General features: G+C 44.4%; 2 protein-coding genes and 1 long non-coding RNA gene across 8 annotated transcripts in view; 1 reads left to right on the forward strand and 2 right to left on the reverse strand.

The window, feature by feature from the left end:
• The window catches only part of chd6 (chromodomain helicase DNA binding protein 6), a 61,288-nt gene extending 55,020 nt beyond the window's left edge, over positions 1-6,268 (reverse strand). For 3 of the 5 annotated variants that reach the window (XM_062409566.1, XM_062409574.1, XM_062409545.1), the window contains exon 1: positions 5,828-5,970. The gene's annotated coding sequence lies outside the window, so the exon portion shown is untranslated. Of the gene's footprint in view, positions 1-5,827; positions 5,972-6,206 lie in introns of those variants that run through there. The other 2 variants (XM_062409555.1, XM_062409583.1) reach the window with 2 other exon arrangements.
• A 3,900-nt stretch (positions 6,269-10,168) lies between these two features.
• Positions 10,169-12,241, reverse strand: LOC133973335 (uncharacterized). Its single transcript, XR_009924562.1, has 3 exons — positions 12,070-12,241; positions 11,850-11,998; positions 10,169-10,305 (listed from the first exon to the last, which is right to left on the reverse strand). It is a non-coding gene; the product is annotated as an uncharacterized LOC133973335 (long non-coding RNA).
• A 3,511-nt stretch (positions 12,242-15,752) lies between these two features.
• Positions 15,753-21,858, forward strand: part of ripor3 (RIPOR family member 3) — a 31,164-nt gene continuing 25,058 nt past the window's right edge. For both annotated transcript variants that reach the window (XM_062409760.1, XM_062409767.1), the window contains exon 1: positions 15,753-16,014. The gene's annotated coding sequence lies outside the window, so the exon portion shown is untranslated. The remainder of the gene's footprint in view (positions 16,015-21,858) is intronic.

Genomic DNA, 21,858 nt, shown 5'->3' on the forward strand with positions numbered 1-21,858 from the left:
AAGATTACATTTTGATAGAGGATTGAACGCAGTTATCTGTACGGACTCATTTAACTGTGCGTCACCACATCCTGATCTCATCTTTACGGTCACTTTGTAAAAGGCCGATCTCCTATGGTTTAAATTCCATAAAATGACAGAAGTGGTGAGTGAAACCCAAACCCACCTGAGCCAAATATACCCACATCACCTCCTCTTCCCACTCCACATGCTCCTACATGCATCCCATCAAATCACCAGAGTTTCAGAAAAGGTGAAATAAAGGGATATCACAGTCTTACAACACCTGATCCAACAAAACACACATCATTACCAAAAAATAAGAGTAAGAGAGAGCGAGAGAGCCCTTGTGCCCCGACAGCAGATCTACTACAATACTCCTGTGGCCTTGAAGTAATAACGTTCAACAGAGAAGTGTAAGAAAAGGGAAACAGCAAGGTGAAGACGAGGCGGACTTCCTGTTCTTCATGACACTTCCTCTTGAAAAGACAGAGCACGTGAATTAAGTCGAGTGGAATCCGTCTCAGAGTTTGGTGCCGGGTGGATTTATCCAGACGCACCTGTCAGCCATGAATACGGTGATGCAAGAGCAAGCCCGTTTCAGAGAGGACACAACTGTCTGCGGCTGACGCTTCCTGCAGACCCACACATAGGAACGCCACAAACACACACACACACACTAAACTAATGTGTACAAGGAGGGGCCAGATGTGAAACAAGTTGGCTTGAAAAATCTCACCAGTCAGAAATATACACAAGCAGCAAAGTCTCAACTTTTTATTGGGACTTATCAGGATCTGATCCAAACAATGAGGTACCTCCACCACGGAGGTCAAGTTTTAACCCCGTCCTCTCCCTGCTGGTCGGCTAATTGTCTCAGGCTCGGTTGTTTTCGGACAGAGCCTTGTGGCCCGAGCAGCACTCCAATGAGGATTTTAAATATTTATATACATCCTTGTTGCAGTTACAATATTACCAGTGAATTTAATATGTGAAAAAGTGGGTGATACGACAGACGGGGACCCAAATCGTCCCCGTCTCAGTGGACAGAACTTATTCCCTTCACTCAAACAGCCTAACTGCTGCTGGGGGACGAAGAGGAGCAGCCGGCTGCGCTGAATCAAACCAAATTCAACCCCGTTTTCCCAGCTTTGTGTGTGTGTCTGTGTGTGTCAGCGTGCACAAAGAGGCGAGTGCGTCTTTAAAATGGATCACAGCTCCTCCTCGCTCCGTCCCTGCTTCGGCTGCACAAAGCTGCCGCGAGGGAACAAACAAAAGGAGCGGGCCGCGGCGTCAGAGGCAGCCGGGCCTCGGTTCCAACACCGAGTGAGACTCTCCGCTCCCGCAAATGAATCAGATGAATCACCAAATCACCTCCGAGGCTCAAGCTCCACGGCGTCTCCTTGTGACACAGTCCTCATCTTCTCATGGACCTCGTCCGCTGCTACACTACTGTAACAATGACATGAGCACTACCACATTAAGACTAGAGGATAAAGCTTTTTGACGCTGAAATCGAGAACACTACAATTAAGCAGAAACCTTTGCAGCTATGAACCCAGCTCGGATAATATTTAGATTTTAAAATGTCTGTATACTGCACCCAGCATAAATAGGCCATGGTCTATAATTAGCATTTCATGAGGATGTCCAAGCTTCTTCCCCGCTAATGTTCCCTTTAAAAAGGGTCAACTCCCAAATATTTGTTTTCTTGATAAGTCTGTTTGTGTATTTGTTTGTTTCATAGTCGATTCATCACTCACAAATTATTTTCGAAAGTATTTCCCAGGGCGACGTCCCCAAATTGCCTCCTCTGCCTGATCAACAGAGTCACACACAAAAACTATATGATTTAAAAACCTAAAAGAAGATAAAAAAATGTATCCCCACACACCCATTGATCTTCTCAGGTTTCCATATGCTGTGTCTTGTATCTGCAGATCAACCAATCAACACTATTAAATGTTAATTTGATTCATTCCACAATGTAACTGACATCACGACGGCAATAAACGAAAGAAAATTAAATTTCATTCATGCAGGGTCCAACGTCCTTCACAAGGGGAGGTTGACCGGGTCCGTTGTGTTCACAGCAGGGAAGCATCTGCAGCAGGAAGCAGGACATGATGTATTCTGCTGTGGAAAGCTCAGTGTTTTGGTTCCCAGCACATCCACAGCAGCATCGGAGCCTCATCACCAGAAGATCTGCAGTCTGGTTTCAACGTCTTAAGTCTGCATCGTGTTCGGCTCCTCCTCTTTTTAACCCTGAGATATTTGTGTTCTTCCAGTTTCACCCTCATCCCTTGTTAAGAACCTCTTCAACAAAAAAGCAACACATTTTTGTTTTTTTTTTAAATTTGTTTTCACTTTCCCGTTCAACTGTAAAATTCAAACCTGTTTATTAAAGGTGTCAAACAATTACCACTGACTTAATCTTTGTTTGATGAGAACATATCACTCAAAGCAAATGATTGAAGAGGGTTTTAGACAAACTAGGGCAACTGTTCAATTTTCCAGTTGGTTTAACATTACACATTGATTCAACACTAAAACATCAATACAAGCTCGACTTGCATTTGTAAAGATCTGGAGCGACAAAGTGAGTTTGTGTGTGACTGCCTCACATCGTTCCAGGTCTAAATCCACTTAACACATTACGGGTCTGCTGAAAGGTGTTTTCTTCTGATATTAAAATACATGAATCGACACAAGATGTGACAACAAAGTACCTGATGTATTCTTAACTACATGGCTTGCACTGCTTAACTACTGCTACTGCTTAACTACTGCTTACGTGCAGTAAATGGTCCGAACAGCCAGGAATCTAACCGGGGGCCGGCTGCTCAAGAACTATGCCCCCCCGTGGAGTGCGTCCTCACCACTCGGCTATCAGATCGCCCGACTACAAACTATTTTGAGCTGATTTTGAGTAGGCAGTACGGGTCCTCTGGAGAAGTGACGACTCAAGTAGTCATCGTCAGGACACTAACCAAAGAAAATAGTTTTAGTGGTGTTGGTATAAAACTCTCTCCCTCATGATCAATAAGGTAAGTTCCACCGTCAGTTCTAAAGTTGGAGATGGATTATTTCCTGTTTTATGGAGCTGAGACACAACTTCAGCTTCTTTTTCTTCTCTTACACATTCAAAACGCTGCTTTAAGAATAATTTACTAATCACTGTGCAGGAAGAGCATGTTGAAAATAACCTGTAACTCAATGTTTATTAAGTTGGAAGATTAAAAGGTTTACTCTTCAGATTATAGGGTTATAAGCAGACTCTAGTAGTTTTATAACTTTCTAAAGCCTAAAGCAGCGAAGTGGTAATAAGTGTGTAGTCCAAATATTTCACCATTTGCATTGTGTCTTGATCAGCCCCTAAGTAAATAGATTTTCACCCAACCTTTGTCACCACTTTGCTATGGAAGCATTGAAATGTAAAATTAATTCAATCATATGTATTACAGAGTGTATAGTTTACAGATGTGTTGAACTAGATCCGTGTCATATGAAGAGAGGATTGTGATCTTTGAGCCAAGTGATAAATTAAATAAAGAGGAACAGATCCATTTTTTCATCTCTGACAAATTTGTTTTGTTGTTACCAATACAGATAAACATACCGAAGCTCTTTATCTTGATTATTAAGTAATATAAGTAAGTAGGTAAGTAAAAGTAATATTCAGACTGTAGAAGAAGTACACTTCACATAACAGGTGTTGAAAGATTCCATTTGCCTAATTTGGGATAAAAGGCTGAACATTTTGTGTTAAAGTTGTGTTCATTTTCTATTAACACGAGTGCACAAGTCAAAATCAATGAGAGACTGGGGACTATTAGATGTGTTGTAGAAGTGTAGGATTAATTAATAATTCATAACTTAACTCATTTGTGACATTTTAGTTATGAGCTTCTCGATGCATTACTACGCATTTCTAAACTATTTATAAAAAAATTAAACTATGTCCCTTACGAAAGCTCACAAAGATTTTTTTAGAAATGCACAGCTAGTTATCTGTGCTATTGTCTAATAACACAAAAATGACCTAATATTGAGAACAAAAACAGAGTTGTTATACGGAAATTACACAAACTGTGTGAAGGTGTGTTGTTAAAGACACATCACGTGTTCAGTGCCAGCTCTGGTGTTTAACTCGGTATCTGATCTCATTGTTTTCTCTACAAACAGCAGCTGAACACATCTGTCATCGTGTATTCATCTGACAGCAGAGCCGCAGATTATTCTTTTACTTATTTTTTAATGAATGTAATAACGTAGAACGAAGTTAGCGTGCTGCACCAGACACAACTCCTGCTTCGGCAGTCAGCTGTCACAACAACACCCCCCCCCCCCCCCCTCACCCGTGCAACTTCTTTTGATGATGGAGTCAAAGTGCAGCAGCAGTTCTGCAAGCCGGCAGTAAAACGTGTAACACGGTGGTTGAACCAGAAGACAGACACATTCAGATTCAACTCTTCAAGGGTCTTGTCTACTGGCTGGGGGGGGGGGGGGGGGGGGGGGCACCAACACAAGGTGAGCATGGAAACTACACAACAAGAGGCAAGAGGGTCCTTGTCACAGGGAACTGTTTGACCACTGGGCCACAGAGCCGCCTGACGCTGAAACGGCTGTCCCCAAGAAACCACCCTGGCAGTGTCGAGAATTGAACCAGCAACCTTTCAGCTCACCACAAACTAAAGCACCAGGTCCAGATGAGAGGAAAACAACAGCATCCACAATCCTGACATGTTTCACCCGAAACACAGTTGATACTTTACTTCTAGAACCACGTTGTTTGGCTCTATTGTCTTAAAGGTTCCGTGTGTAGAATGTAGTGACATCTAGTGGTGAAGTGTCATGTTGCAGCTGAATACCACGCCCCCCCCCCCTTCCAAACAGGAGAGAGAACCTGTCATAGCTTCAGTGTCATAAAAACTCAAAAAGGTTTTGTTTGTCCAGTCTGGGCTACTGTAAAACATGGCTGCCTCCGTAGAGAGGACCCGCTACTGATGTAAATATAAAGTATTTAAATATAAAGAAGTTAAATATAAGGAAGTTAAACATAAAGGTCTAATTCTAGATTCAACTTCTGCCAATGGATCCGTGTCACCTAAAATAGTACACACTGAACCTTTAAGTTACGATTCCCTTTGAATGGGCTTGATTTTGAAATCATGATAATAATCAATATCGACTGATGTGTGAATAATGCTCATGTTGATTTGACGTGAATCGATGTCTCTGGTGGGATTAGCTCGCAGCCGGGGCTCTGGATGGAGGTTAGCCTCCTGCAGCCTTTGTCTGGTGCCCAGGGGTTGCTGCACCTGGCCCGCTGGATGTCACCGGGTGCCCGGACAACACGCTCCGGCCTCACGCTGCACCACATCCCCGCACAGACACACACTCACCCGGCAGAGACACACGCACCTGGCTGCCACAGCATCCAACGTTTCCAGGGGAGGAGTGGAATGAGGGAGGGGGGGCTATCAAGCTAACGACCTAGCTTACACGTCTGTGGGGTTTTGGCTAGCAGACGCAGGCGCTAGCCCGCAGCTAGCTTAGCCGTAGGACTGCCACAAGTTTAGCCCGGGTAAAGAGAAGTTCCGAGCTAAACGGCGACGTGTGGCGGACGCGCACAGCCCGACGGAGACACCGTGTCCCGGTTCGCGTTAGCAGCCGCGGCTACACGGCTAGCCTCCCCCGCTAGCTCTGTCATGTCCCCGCATCGCTGGTGTAAATACACGAGAGGCGCCGCGGCTCCTTTGCACGTGTGGACCGCGGCGAAAAAGAACTCCTTCTCGGGCAAAAGGCTCCACGGCGGACCGCTCACCTGCTCCGGACACTCGCTCGCTCTCACCGGCGAGACGTCTCCATCTCCTCCGCCCGGAAAACCAAGAGAAAACCCCCCCCACTGGCGCTTCTTCTTCTTTTATTTCCAAGGACACAAAATCGCCATGACAGTTTAGAAAAATGCATAAAAAATTAGCAGGCAGGGGAGGGAGGGGAGAGAGGAGAGAGGGATGAGGAGGTGAGGGAAGGAGGAGGAGGAGGAGGAGGATGAGGGCGGAGGAAGAAGAAGAAGAGGAGTTCAATCCACATAAAGGAGGCAGATCCGCGGGCGTTCATTCACTGTGGACGCCGGAGTCCTGCGCCTGTCCCGCGGCCGGACAACCTCCACAAAACACGAGCCTCCTCCACAAACTTCTTACCCAAAATGGCCACTGCAGCGGCCGCAGCGGCAGCAGCTCTCCTCGGCTCCGCTGGAAGTTTCTCCTCGGCGGTGTGGCTCCTGCAGCCTAACCTCACCCTCCGGATCCGGGAGCTGCTCCGCGTTTTTCCATTGGCTGCAGCCGGGCGCAGCTGGCCCCGTGCACGCTGCCATTGGCCCCGCAGCTGTCACGCAAAGCAGGCGAGCGGGTCTCCGGCTGCCTCTCCTGGGTTAGTCTGAGAGCTACCGCGGCAGCCCCGGGCAACACCATTGTGTATTGTGTGATTGTGTGTGTTTTTTAAAGACCCCCCTCAACTCTCCTGGTGTGCTCGCGTGGATGTGAGACTCACGCATGCTCATGCACGCCTGTTGTTTATTCTAGGAGCTGTTGTTGTTGTTGTTGTTCTTACCGCAGACTTGCAGGGGGAAGCTACCCGGCTCGGCTGAGTCCTGCTCCGGTTCCTCCTGCTCCGGTTCCTCCAGCTCCGGCTCCGGTTCCTCCTGCTCCGGCTCCTGTCATTGAAGGAAGGACAACAACACAAAGAAGGGATGCACACACACACAACCAGGGGGTTTGCACTTCTCCTCCGCTGCATGCATCCACCAATCATGTCGCTTTCTACTCCTCCATCATGACCGGGTGTGAAGGACAGAAGACAGACAGGAGACATTCCACGTCCCTCGCAGATCAGGTTGCGTCTCCCGGATGTCCTGTTTGTTTACACGACCTGGTTTTTGTTTGTGTTTGGAGCTGAGAGGATGAAACCCTCCTCCTCTCCTAACTTCACCTCGAGTCCTTCACCTGCTGCTGCTGAAAGCAAACTACAGAAAATGACCGTTCTTTACTGACACACTTTTAATGCTGCTTTTAAAATATTGATATTGTATAAGACATTTATGTTTGCACGAGGTAAGTACATTTGATTTCATACACTCAAATTAAACTGTGCAGTCAACCCATGACTAACAGCCCTCTGCACATCTGGTTTCCTGCCTGTTTGCACTTTATTTGGGAAATGTGAAACAACTGATACACACACGGTGCAAAAACTACACACGCAGACACACACATTCCATACAGTTAACGTTGTAACTTCATTGGCACCTTGAATAGTTTGTTTTGTATTCTATTTGACTTGTATACAGGAAGCTCTTTCTACATTGCTTTTATTTTGCTGAGCTGAGCAGTTTCTTTTCCAAACACTTTTCATTGTACTGTGTTAACTTTCATCTGACCAATACAACTTCAAACCCTGAACTAAATTGTATGACTGTTCTTTAATGAAACACTTTTATTATGAAATGCATCAAAGAAAATTCTCCATTTGTGTTGAACATGGTTTATAGCGCCACCTAGTGTTTCAAACCATATTGGACCTTGCAGGGCCAGTGCTCACGTGGGAAGCTTCCACACTAACATGTTTTCATTTTGAAACGATTTCCATCCACACAAGTGTTTTAGCTCAGCATCAGAAATAAAACCTGCGCATCCTAACACACCTGGAAACGTGCATCATGTGACCTTTCACACACACTTGGCATGTGTGTGCAGGTGTAAACAGGAAGCAGATTGTCGACTCTGCAGTTTGTTGCGTATTTACAGAAAATACTACAAACTGAGAGTTAGTGTTAGCAGCACTTTGCATTCACAATGAACGCCAAGTCATGTGACTGATAAGAACCAATCAGGAAGGGAATACGGGTGACTGGCAATCTTTTCCAGATGAAAGTCGTCCAGTAAAACGCAGCCCCGGAGTTTTCAAACTAAAACGCGCAGTGTGGACAGCAGAGTATTTTAATACTCCAATGCAGTCGAGTGTAGAGTCAACAAATATATGAGAAAAAGTTAACACACTTTAATCAAAGGTTGGTGAAGACAACTTAGATAACTTGGCTTCAACCAACTACTGTCAATTAAATAAAAAAATTCTGTTTTAGTAGAAGTGTGAAGAAGAATGGTTTGAAATAATTCAGACCATTACTGTCCATTGAAATCCTTTGGAACTGCTGTAGTTGTGTGAAGTGTAAACTCTTAGCTGATGTAAAGTGGGTGTGATGTTTGAGAACCTCACCTTTCACACAAAGCTTACTGGAACATACATCAGGAACCAGTGTCACACCTACAGGAAGAATTCAAACTGGTATAAAAGACACATACATGGACTTTGAATGTTGTTAAATGGAGAATTAAAGTGGAAATCTAATTAAACTAGCAGGAAGTTTGCTTAACACAAATGTAATGATTAAACATCATGACATGAAAAAACTATTAATAATGTGGAGAAGATATTTCACTATTACTGGCTGTGGATTAAATGTTTTAATTCCTAATGCTGTGCAGTGTTTAATGACCCTGTGACCCTGTGACCCTTTGACCTTGTTACCCCACCATCCACATGAACCAGTGGTTACCAGCTTGAAGTCGACACGTTCACACTTAAAGCTGATGAGTCATATTTGGAGTGAAGAGCTCCGTGTGAAACATGATGTGAAACCTGACGCCATGTTTGTAAAACAAACTCCAATTACAGGAATCAAAATGTGTGACCTTTCAAACCAAAAGGCTGCCGTCATTAGATTATTATGTTATACATCTGGTTATAGATCAGGTTATAGATCAGGTTATAGATCACTGATCTGGAAGAAGAGACTGTGAAGTTTTTAATTATTAACGGGAATCTAATATCACTATATCAGAAAAAAACTGGGTTTCAGGTTTGAGAGTTCCCACGAATAGAATCTCTGTGGCTTTTCTCAAATTTAATAATAATCTCGATTAAAAACAGCCATGAAATTTGTGTTTGCAATGTAACGTGTACAAATTTGTGTTAACATGTGTGTGCGATCTCACGTTTTTCTGCAAATGCATATCAGTGTGCTTATAGTAATCAAGACCTACGTACTTCAACTCAATAACAGACAATCCAAGGTACCACTCATACGTCAACAGCACACAACAGACTGAGACTCGACAAATAAATATACACAATTATTACAAAGAAAATTAAAAACCGGTTCTCTAACTTACAATCATCTTCTTTCTTTTGTTTCCGTGCTGTTGAGCAACACACATCCTGAAGCCTCATCCGGATTTCTCAGTGATGGATTTCATTTAGTCTGAATTTGTGTTGTTGTTTGTAAGTGCAGAGGAAGCTGCTGATGGAAAAGTAAATGTGTTCAGCAGACGATTTGTTCAGTGTGTGTTCGACAGATCTGTGACTCAATAATTCAGCACAGAGTTTAAACCCCACAGAAATAATAAGATCACATGTTTACTACAACTGATTTTAATGATTACTAGTTTTACTCAGTGTCTTCCAACTGAACCTTTTTTTTACAGTAGGCCTATGTTTTCAACGATATTCATTTTGAATTGAATTTACTTTTTGTTTCTGAAAAAGATAAGTTTGGCAGATGTAAAAAAACATAAACGTCAACAACTAAAGTATGATTTCATTTACAATTCTTCTCAAATCTTGTCATCAACTGTTCTTTCTTTCATGGGTGAAGTTATGTTTAACCAGGAGTATTGTGATTGTTTTAACTTTATAATCCACAACTTAAAATCCCTTAATGTTTGTATAACAAAAGATTATGTTCTGATTTATTTTTGTATGATTAATGAACAATAAATACTTTAAATAAAAAGCAAGTAAGTTGATCCTGTAACAAGACAAGTATCTTAAACATCTGTAAAAACTTCTCCTTCTTTCGTATCTTCAGTTATTTTCCTGTTTTCTCAAACTGGACTTCAGGGACTCAAACTGTTCTCATGTAATAAAATGTTTCGTGTTGTTTTCAGTCAGGAGGGAAAAACTGGAGCCGCGTTAAATCCCTTCTTATATTAAACATTTTAATAAACTCATAATTAATTCTTCATATTAATATTCAGTATTTCTCTTCATTCATCTGAGAGCTGGTGACTGAAACTGAGCAGAAATAACTGTGAAGCATCCTGTAGAGGCTCCGGTATCAAAACAATCCGACATCTCCGCTCGGAGCAGTTTCAACGTGGAAGTTCAACAGTGATGGTTAAAACTCGCCCATGTGCAGAACATCACCTCTGTCACATGATGGATGACGACTGTCAACAGCTTCCTCTGCAACACACAAACACACAAACAGAAAAATACACAACATGAGCAAACACTAACCCCTATAAAGAGAATCTGATGACTTCCACTTTGCTAATCGACCCAATGACAGCTGGAAAACCTGAGTCATGATGCTGCGTGAGCTCTGCAGGCAGAGGGATGGATTGTATACGAGTCACAGAAAACCGTTGATTAGAGTAGAAGCACGGCCGAGTCCTACGTGTCAGGATGAAGTGCACTTAGCTGCATGTGAAATCAACAAACTTACTGCAACAGAGACAATTTAAGAGCAAACATCTCGAGCAGTAAAACGCGTTGGAAAAGCTCCACAGCCTCAAACCCTCCTCTGCTCACACTGGAAGAAACTCTGCAGAACATCACTCAGTGAAGATTTAAGAAAGAGCTGAAGGTGCATCCAGGGATTTTCAACTCTCATCTGTTGAAGCACATGTTCGACTTTTGTCTGAAACCTTCAATCGTGAGGATGGACCACAGATTGAGATTTTGCAGATGCCGTTTGGAGTTAAATGATACAAACATGTTCTTTGACAGAGAAAACAGGACTTAGGATGTTTCAGACCTGCACTGAACTCTGGAGAATCTCTGGGACTTCCTGCGGAGGTTCTCCAGTCAGCCCTCCAGAGGAAAACCTCTGCAGAAAGTCAGAGGGAGAACAGGATTCTATTTATGCCTGTTGTCTATATAATGCTAATATTAGACAAATACAGGGAGGACATATATGTAGAACAGTAATTTCAAATTGTGGCCAATCAAATGTTTTTGAGAATGTGAACGTAATGATTTCATCTTTTGTTGATATTTAACGTTAACTGTATTTTTTAGCTTTTTATTTTCACTCATGCCTAATTGCAGACATACTAAATCAGTCAACTTAAATATGTTTGTCACAATACGGAAATACACAGTAATGTATTTACATGGCTCGTGAGGCGCCCCATGTATGGACACTTGAGTCTTCCTGCAGCCGCCGCAGGTTCGATTCCGACCCAGCCCTTTGCTGCACGTCTTCTATACTTTCTCTCTTCCTCATTTTACACTCATGTTGTCCTATAAATATAAAAAAGTCTAATAAAAATTAAAAAAAGAGATTAAATCAAAATTATCACAGAGAGGAGGATGTCAGGCACGAGACATACAACCACTTTTTTTAAGTCATTTAAATACCAAATAAATAACAGTTATCTTCCCTCTTTCTGTGCTTTTATTCTGAAAAGCCTTCATCTATTTCCATGTGAGAACTAAAGCCCTGAACTGTTTCTAATCAGCAGAGCTGCAGAGCCCGCTGGGCGGGATGCAGTTTGGCTGAGGACGAGTTATTCTGCATCTGCTCCATGCACCCCTGCAATCCCCACAGATCCTGCCTGCTTTCCCTCCCTCCCCTCTTCATCCCTCCTCCTCCTCCTCTCCCCCCTCCTTCCTTCCTCCCCTCACTTTGGCCCCGAGCCCAGTTTGAGCTGGAACAGATTCTTTTTCCTCTTTCCCCCTGAAAATAGCTCAGATCTTGTGTTTGTGGATTTTTTCTGACTCACATGTAAAGAGCCGGTTTCCTTTGATACCTCCAGCCTCTCTCGAGGTCGGGTCATCACGACCCGCAGGACACAAACTGCAGCGTGAGGTCTTCTCAGCATCTTTGTGCGTTGAAAGGATTGTGAACTCTTTGGCCTCCTCTGCCACATGCCTGCAGAAACCACACGGTTCACTAATAATCCACAGGAAGGTGGTGGAGCTCCACATTCTGCTTCTTCTTACCTTCAATATCATCCGTGTCTGTTCTGCTCAGAGACGGCCGATCTCCTCGTCTGAGGCTTCTGCTCACGACACCAAATCAAGAACATCTCCAGTCAGCCCCATCTGCCGGACCCTGGACTGTGGGAGGAAGCCAGAATCCCAGACATGGGCAGAACATGCCATCTCCTCAGAAAGCTCTCGACTGATAGATAGATAGACAGATAGATGGATACTTTATTAATCCCAAGGGAAATTAAGAACTGAACTGGGATTTGTATGACGAACCTTTTTCTGTTCTGCATCAGTGCACCTTCTCCTCCCAGATCATAGTCCTCATATATCTAATTCTATCTTTAATATCATCCTGATTTTCCACAACATCACATTTGATATTTTTGCCTCCTCACTCCACAACTGTTGCCTCTGCTGTACCTGCTCTTCACTGTTACTTCTCTTTTTCTTTGTTAAAAGCTCAAAGGTCAAATCAGGCATATTTGTGACTTTCGAGCTTCATTTACAAATAAAATCATCAAAAGTTAAAAGTCATTCAAAGTTCCATGTTTTTCTCGTGGGTGGAGAGAACCCTGTGATCGTGTGGCTGAGCCTCAGCCGGACGTCAGCCTCATCGGAGGGAGACGTGAGTGTGTGGAGTCAGAGTTTAGATGCAGTGATAAACAAACCCTTCTCTTCATAGGCTCATGTGATGAAGTCGTGTTTTGACCTCATGTGTCACAGCAGATCAGCGACATACCAGCAGAGGGAGGGGGGCCACGCTGCATCTCAGCAGGCCTCCGTGGACGAGTTCTCACACCTCAAAGCTGCAGGTTTGATTCTGTGGCCCTTTCTCCTCATTAGAGAGGAGGCTCCAGAGAATCAGTGAAAAGATGACTCAGCTAAATCAGCTGTATTTATGTCTCACGTGTGCAGAACGAAGCACTGACACAGTGCGAGTCCAAGCTGCTGTGTGCATGTGTGTTCAGAACACGGGGCTCATGTGCTGCAGTGATGAGCTCTGACACTCACATGCTTAAAATGTTTGCTCCGTGTTACGCTGACGTGTATTTTTAGAGCTTGAGCTCCGAGCGTCCATCACATGACCTACGTTTATTTTCTGTCTCAACCAAACTCGCACCACAGCATGAGATCACTTTATATGTGCAGTGAGATCTTCTGATCACGAGGATTAAAGATCCAATTAAGCAAGTTTTCACTTTCAAATATACGGGTACTACGAGAGAGAGAGACAGAGAGAGAGAGAGAGAGAGAGAGAGTACTGACTCAGGGCATGTGGGTAATATTTATTTTCAATCACTAAAGTTTATGCCCTCTCAGGTGTTTCTTATGTAGATGACGACCATTAGTTGATTTGTGATGTATCTGAGCCCCTGATGTTGGTGCTAATCACTTCCTGTCGGCCATGTTGGCTCCGCAGTCTGGTCCTTGCTTGTTGACATAGTATCAGAAGCAGCAGCTGGTTTGTCTGGAAACCATTGAACCACAGAGAACCAGTTCAATGATGAAATGATGAAATGGGTTTTCACTCTGATCGAGTGTTGTGGCTCCTGTTCTTTAATCACTTTGTGTTTCCTTGTTGTATGAGAATAAATAGAGTGGGTCTATTCCTGAGCCTGTGATTGATCATGTGTTTCCACCTGAGCTCTGTGACCTGGAAAAACTGTAAATGGGTCAAACATTCTTCACCCAGTAGCCTCCCAGTAACAGCAGGGGGCGTCATGCTGCAGCAGGAGGAAGACCTCGCTCTCTTCCCTCTTCACTTCCACACATCGACAGTCTGAATAACACCAGTAGAGCTCCAGTGTGGAAGATTCAGGTGAAAGGATCCATCGGCAGAAACTCAATGTAAATAATCCTGGTGTTTTTACTGGTGTGTTTCAGCTCGGTGGTAAAACAGAAGCCCGGAGTGGACAAACTAAACCTTCTGAGTTTCTATGAAAACTGAAGCTACCACAGGTTCTCCTTCATGTTTGGAAGGTGAGGTGAGGTGAGGGGTGTTCAGCTGCAACACCACACTTCACCACTAGAGGTCCCTACATTCTACCAACTGAGCCTTTAAACGATGTCACAGTGAAAGTGAACGTAGCTTCTTCTTTATGCTGCAGACGCTGAACTCCCGACTGAGACAGTGACAATCAAACATGTGTGAAAACTGATAAAATATAAATAATGTTCAAACTCTTAGTCTGCCCCTACCTGAGTGGTCATAAGGGCCAGAGAAGAACCAGTTAAAGAAGTGGAAATATGGAATATTGTCATAAATCTATCGTGTTGAAATCTATGAGTTTAAATTTGGTGCCGATTATCAGACCACTTCATTTCCCCTCTTATCCTTCTCTTGTTGGAGTGAGGCCGATGTGTGTAGGACTGTTTGGCCTCCATGCTGGTGTGTGCTCTGCTGAGAGAACGTCTGGTTACACACATTTCACGAAGGAAAAAAAGTTAAATCTAAACCGTGACTCAGCCTAAACCTTATTGTGACTTTTTTCAACTTTAGATGAATCTATTAAAACAAGTGAGAAGTGACCACGGCCTCAGTCTCGTATCAGACCGGTCCTCACAGAGGTAGAAACACACGCAGACACACACATCGCACAGTCAGCTGTTTGGTGTGAGTGTGTGAGGAGGGAGTGGAGGTGCAGAGGCCTCCAGATACACAGGAAGTGCAAGTCCTCCTTATCTCTGCCTGCCACGTGTGTGTGTGTGTGTGGGGGGGGGTGTAATGAATGTGCCAGCTGAAGTGAGCATCAGTGTGTATTTCTGTGCTCGTTGCCAACTGATGATGAGCGTGGGTGTGTGCGGTATGTGCATTTGTGTAAGAGTGTGTTACTTACGAGATATAAAAAGTTCTCTAATCTAAGACCTGTGTGTGTGTGTCTGTGTGTGTGCGTGTGTGTGTGTGTGTGTGTGGCAGCTGATTGACAAAATGATCAGTTTTATTATTGACTAGTTTCTTCTCTCAGAATAAATCATGTTTCTACTTTATGCCTCTGAATCTGAATACTGTTCATCACTCTCCATTGAGATTCAGTGAGCAGTTAGTTTATTTCCACTAATGTGCGGTCGTCAGTCAGGACATCGGGCAGCAGTGTTACTGATGGATGTGGTCTGTGCCGGAGCCCAGTGCTTCAGGTTGAAGCCAAACATGATACTCACCCAGTGGAGCCGGGGGGGGGAGAGAGAGGGGGAGGAAAAGGACGGGAGGAGGGATCCAGAATTGTTTTCCTCTGCAGCTAAACAACACGAAAAGAAGAAGTGAAAGAAAGAAAGCTAGAGAAGGGAAGGAGTGGAGCGTGAAATGGAGATGAGGGGAGTGGAAGATGGTTGGAAAGGTGCATTTGAGAGAGATTCCTCAAGGGAGAGCAGAAACTAACAGGGAGAGAGAGAGAGAGAGGGAGAGAGAGAGAGAGAGAGAGAGAGAGAGACTTAAAGGATAAAAAAAAGAAGTAGAGAAGAGAAAGAGGAAGAGATGATGAGAAGGAAAAAGGCTGAAGTGGATTAATTGAAGTTGACAAAAGGAAAAGAGCAGATTGTCAGAGTGGGAAGAGCTGAAAGAAGAGGAGGAGAGAAACACTCTCAGGGAGTGGAGAAGAAGCTGAGGAGGAGGAGGAGGAAGAGGAGGAGGAAAGTGTGTGACAGAAGGAGAGGGAGAGAGAGAGAGAGAGAGAGAGAGAGAGAGAGAGAGAGAGAGAGAGAGCAGATGTGAAGAGGACTAGAGAGAAGAGCGAGTAACTCACTGTTGTGTTTTTGGCTTCGTGGTGAAACCTTCTGGAGCTGGAGCTGCAGGACTGAGCGCTATCAGGACCGAGCAGACACACACACACACACAGACACACACACAGACACACACACACACCCAGCTCCCCTGCAGTGGTGGATATGACTGGTCGGCTCTGTGGCGTGGTGGACCTGCACTGACAGTTGGGAGGAACCGGTTCTTCGTCCAGTCCGGTGAGTTCCATGAGAAGCTCTGATGAATCATCTGGAGACATTTCCATTATGTTGGTTAATTCCTTCATTCAGACGTAAAGAGGGGATTAGACCTGACGCCCCTGCTGGGTGTGATGTTGCTGATCTGACAGGGTTGGGTTTGGTCGATGATGTTTGGTTGATCATTATCTCTCTGTTATTTTCAAGTCGTGTTTTTTACATTTTCACAGTTGAAAAAACGGTTGTTTGGTTTATTTGGACGTTTATTTAAATGTCCAATCCCAGAATAAACAAATCTGTTTTAGCTCGAGTTCGTTTGAGCGTGTGTTGTTGCATTTCAGAGAATAAGGATTGTTGGTGTTTAAAGAGCTGAGTTTATAAAAATGTAGTTTTGTGTTTTATCGTTAGTTTACTTGGTTCCAACCAGAACGTGGGAGACAACTGCGTTTGTTTGATGTAAATTGAATTAATAACTTATAATCATTTGGAGATTTATACGCCTCAATCACATTATAACGTCCAGTGGGAGATATCACAGCATTTTGCGACATTGAATTATGACAGTTATCAACTACTTGTTTACACGTGCTGTGTTCCAGTGTAAACAAGTAGAAGCAGGTAACGTTGATGTGAGTCAAAGTCACACTAGAGTCGTTCACAACGATCTGCACCAAATTACACATCATCGTAAATATCAGTGACTGGAATACAACAGAATGTTGTCATCGAGATCTGTGACTTGTTCTCAAAGATGTTGAAAAGCAGATCTGCACCCAGAGCTGCCGTTTCCCACCAGTCTCCTTTCTGACCGGTGTCCAGTGGGGGCGGAGCTGGAGAGGAGCGGGGGGGGGGTCTAAACACACCCATATACTTGAATGGGTTCTCCCCTCACCCATAATGCACCCTCCCATCAAGTTTACTGGGATCTGCTCTAGAGTTTTTGTGTAATCTTGCTGAAAAACAAACAAACAGACCTTCAGGGACACTTCTCTTGAACATGGACTCATGGTCTTATAGGGATTCATCTCCACAGTCTGAACTGATCACAGACCTGCAGCTGGATTGAGTCTGAATCTCCCGACGATAAAAACATGCAGAGTTTGAAACCACACGTTTCACCACCAGTGACTTAGAGTCGTAAACCAACCCAGACCTCTGCTGATTGGTCCTCTCTGTGAGTTCCACCTCCACTTGGACTCTTTCCCGACGTCCAGAGGGACGGAAGCGAGGGGGGGGGGTTGATGTGGTGGGAAACGTCTGAACGTATTTCACCACATGTAGGTGGTCTTCACCCGCACTGCAGCCTCCAGAGGACCAAGCAGGACAAACGTCTGCAGGTGTGGAGACGGAGTTTGAAACAGAATCACAGCTCGACCTGCAGGAGGAGCGGTCCAGTGTCGGTGCTGGGAGACCGGACTGGGAGGTCCAGGGCCGGTCAGGGGGCAGGGATGAAGGGTGTGTGGGTTCATCGGCCTCAGGTCACGACGGAGCAGCTGACAAAGCAAACCAGAAATAGTTGTGACTTCTTCGTCCAATCACAACAAAGCAGGTCCACATCTGTCTTCCTCCGGTCTCTTCTGGCTCCAACGAGGGGAACAAGCTGTGATATTCTCTCTTGTTGAGCTGGTGGTAATGTGTGTTTCTGGTCTCCAGGGGGCGCTGTGGCAATGACAGGCATAAAATTCTTCCCTTTATAAGTTTGTGTAGCATTATGAATATTTTGAATCTGTTGTTCTACACAAACTTCTGATGTTTTCCAACCGGGGACATTCCTCTGGAGAAACCCGTCGCCAGTGTTTCACTCTCTGTTGTCTTTGTCCTGCAGTTTGTAAAACCCCACATCCGAGACATCAGGGTTCTTGAACCTGATCTCCTCTCTCTGGTGTCCCGTGGTGTCTCCCATCGTCCTGTCCTCCCTCCCCTCCCCTCCCCTCCCCTCCCTCCCCTCCCCTCCCTCCCCCACTTTGCCTCTCGGAGCCACGTGAGCGTCAGTTTCTCATGAACCCCCTGAGCGAGAGCAGCTCGAGCTGAAGCGCTGCCAGAGAAAACATCAACACAACGAGCCGGGTCAGGGTCCGCTGCTCGCTCGTCTTCCTCCCTCGTCTTCCTCCCTCCCTCCCCCCGTCTCCCCCTTCCTCTCCTCCACATCTCTTCCCTGTCTCTCTCCCTCTGCTCTGCTGCACCCTGGGTCATCACTGCCACAGCGGGAGGTCACAGGTTCAATTGTGGTGGAATTAAAATGCCAACACTCTTGGACCAGCGGACAGTGTGTGTTTGTGTGTGTGTGTGGATTATGAATACGTGTGATACGCTGGGGGGGGGCTTTGTTGTGCAGCCGGGTGTGAAACCGTTTTGACGTTTACTGGTTTCGTGGAAATTGATTCAGACTTTTCAACAATAGCAACACATTAAAAATGAGTGTGACCATCACAGGATTAACAGCACTCGTCTTTGTGCTCTAATGAAGCGAGCACATGTTTTGTGTTGTGGTGTCAGTGGGTTTATTGTCACTGATTATGTGTGTGTGTGTGTGTGTGTGTGTGTGTGTGTGTGTGTGTGTGTGTGTGTGTGAGACGAGAAACAGGAAGTACTCTTTGCACTTTAATGAGATGTTTATCTCTTTAGCTTGTGTGTTTCTTCCATTAAACATTAAACATGCGACTCTGTGAACGTTAATCGTCCCTGTCAAATTTAACTGAACTCAACTTGAGGTCATGAGGGTGTTCAGAGGAAGAGATTTGTGTTTGAGTCGCGTTTTACATCAATAAGCAGCTTCCTCATTAATTCAGACACATTGGCATAATTACTGTAAACAGATACGACCCCCCCCCCGCTGAGGAGGCGTCGGCCTCCGATTGACCTCGTTGGATTTGAAGGGATTTCTCTCTTTTCTTTTTTTTTTTTATTAAGATATGCACAACACACTCATGCAGGTAGGGAAATGTAACCTCTGCTTTTGACCCATCTGGTGCAGGACACACGGAGCAGTGAGCGACCATGTACGGCGCTCGGGGAGCAGATGTTGGGGGAGTAAGGTGCCTTGCTCAGGGGCACTAGACAGGGTAGGGAGACTCTTGGATTTTTGGACAGATCAATCCAGGATCGTCTTTTGTTGTCTCTCCGTGGAGTTGAACCAGAGTCGAACCAGAGACCTTCTCTGCCCATAGTCCAAGTTTCTGCCACTAGACCACCGCCTCTCCTATTTTTTTTTTTTTTTTTATTTTTTAAAGCAGAGTTCAGACAGGAAACAGGGAGAAGAAACAAAGTGGTGATGACCGGGAAGCTGACGTGTTTGTAAACAACACGCTTCAGAGATTCTTTAAGAGAAGCTTCAACCTGAGATTTTATTTCACAAAGTGTATATGAGCTTATTCCATCTCCCTCACTCGTTCCCCTTTTATGACAGATGCATCTGGACGGGTTGGGAATCGTAGATCTGTACTCTGCATACATCTCGTTCATATCTCGTTCATATCTGACAAAATGGAGCAGTACCCATGATAATCACAGGGGGGCAGTGTTGCCAGTAGGTCGAGCGAGACTATCGTAGGAAGCAGGGGAGAGATTTCAACAAAGGCGAAACTTTTTTAAGGAAAAACTTTGCGAGTTGGTACGAAACTACTTTTGTCTGTATGATGCTACTTTCCATCGCACGTCTTTTGCATGACATCATCACTCTCCACAAACTCTCCACTGTGCACCGCCCTCTAGTGGATGTTTGGCCTAACAGCCATGATGTAGATGAGGATGCTACTTGTGAGGAGCGTTTTGAGCATAGGCCTTTGAAAGTAAGAACATTTTGACTGGTCTCAAAGGCATGATTGAGGGTTATGTTTGTGTGTGTGTGTGTGTGTGTGTGTGTGTGTGTGTGTGTGTTTGTGTGTTTGTGTAAGGATAATAAATGGGGTGGGGGCATCAGGGAATAGAGCTGTGCTTTTGACAGGATGAGCTTGTTGCTATAAATCAGTGAGGCTGTAAATCTGCGCTTAAGACACACACACACACACACACACACACACACACACACACACACACACACACACACCTATGCTGCTTCCAATTAGTCACATGACATCATAAACCGTGCACACATGTGATCAGAGACACACAGAGACATGTTGACCTCTGGTCTGTGGCCTCCACGTTCACGAAGCCTCTGGAGAAATGAGGAACTGAAAGAATCCTCCACGTTGAAATCCAACATGTGACTTTTTACTTTCTTGAATAGGTTCATAACTTTAATAAATAACTTTGGGTGTCAACACCGGGCGGAAAACCAGTCGAGCAGATGTGATGAAGGAGCTTGTGTACAGAGACATGTTAAATTCTTTATTAAATACTTTATACAGGATTTTGATCTCATCTGACTCATCCAAGCAAAAAAAGCAAAACTGCAAAAATGTAAAACTATTATTTTAGATATTCTTTTGAATGCTACCACCAGTGATTGTAAATAATGATCAACAACAGTCACCAGTCTCAGATATGAGCGCTGCTATACAGCACTGTTGATATTATTTTTGAGTCAATTGTGACATTTCAGCCCAAATTTAAAACAATCAAGTAACTGATCGGAATCATGAACAGTGGAGCCGACGTCAGTGTGATAAGAACTTAACCATCTGGGAAAGAAATGTATTTAACGTGTGCTTTAATATTTGGGATTAAATCTAGCCTCCTCCGTGTTAGCAGATGTCTTTATGCAGCTAACAGGGAGGAGGCTAGATTTAATCCCAAATATATAAAGAATATACATCTAACAAATATCAAACTGAACCATGGTCCTGTGTTCAGTGTTTGAACCACGAGGACGTTCATTTGGTGCATTTGAACTAGTGTGGAGTACTGTTGTACTATAGTACTGTGGTGCTGTAGTACTGCAGAGTACTGTGGTACTTGAGTCTGAGCAGAGGAATGTAGGACCCTATGCTGAAACGATGAAGAACAGAAATAACAGGCTTGGCTCTTACACTTTTATTTACTTCACCTCAGCAGCTAATTGGCCGATGTTTTATTTCTGATCCAGACACCAGCAGCCAGATGTTTAGCCTCGGTGCACAGCTGGAGGAACTTTGTACAGACGATGTAAAAACCCTCCAAATGCATGTGACACGGTGACGAGGGGACCCCAGACGCTTAGGGCCACATTAAGGGTCCCCGTGAACAAAGCTGCAGTTGTGGCAGCGCTGCCAATAAACTGTTTCTGGAGGATGTAATGACTCAAACCCCGACAGCTGCAGAAAACAAGGGAGACCCGAAGATCCAATCCAACGAGACGACAGACGAGTTCCCAGCTGAAACCTGGGAGCACGACGAGAACCTTTGAAAAACTAACAAGAGGACTTTCAAACTCTGCTAAAGTTTACAGCCCTGACGTCGCCTAACGTGGTTTTCACAACGACCGCGAGTTAAGAGTCCGTGAAAGAGACGTTCAGGGTCTCCTGAGCTTTCACACACAGGCGGCACATTGTGGGTTTTATTTTTCTAACCGAGCGCTCCTGTCTGCTCTGTAGCATGTTTCCTGTGGGGACCTGCTGCCTCATAAAGACAGAATGTAAAGAAAGTCCTAGAACATAAGCTGCTCTCTATTCATGGTCCCAGACACACACATTGTTATTCCTGCTCACAACAGGGGACACAGACATAAGTCGTTTCAATTTAACAGTATTTTTGAATTTTGGAGGTTAGATTTTTGTTGTTGTTCTTCTGAACAGAACTCCCTTTTTAGGATGATTCTACAAATCTTGCAAATACATATTCCAGTAGTGCGATTTCATCGAGTTCAGCATGTTGAGTATTTCCATTCGATTCATGTGCTTCAGTTGAGATAAGATAAAATACGCTGATCACAATCAACAATCTCAA

This window comes from Platichthys flesus, chromosome 2 (assembly GCF_949316205.1).
Source record: "Platichthys flesus chromosome 2, fPlaFle2.1, whole genome shotgun sequence".
Taxonomy (NCBI): Eukaryota; Metazoa; Chordata; class Actinopteri; order Pleuronectiformes; family Pleuronectidae; genus Platichthys; species Platichthys flesus.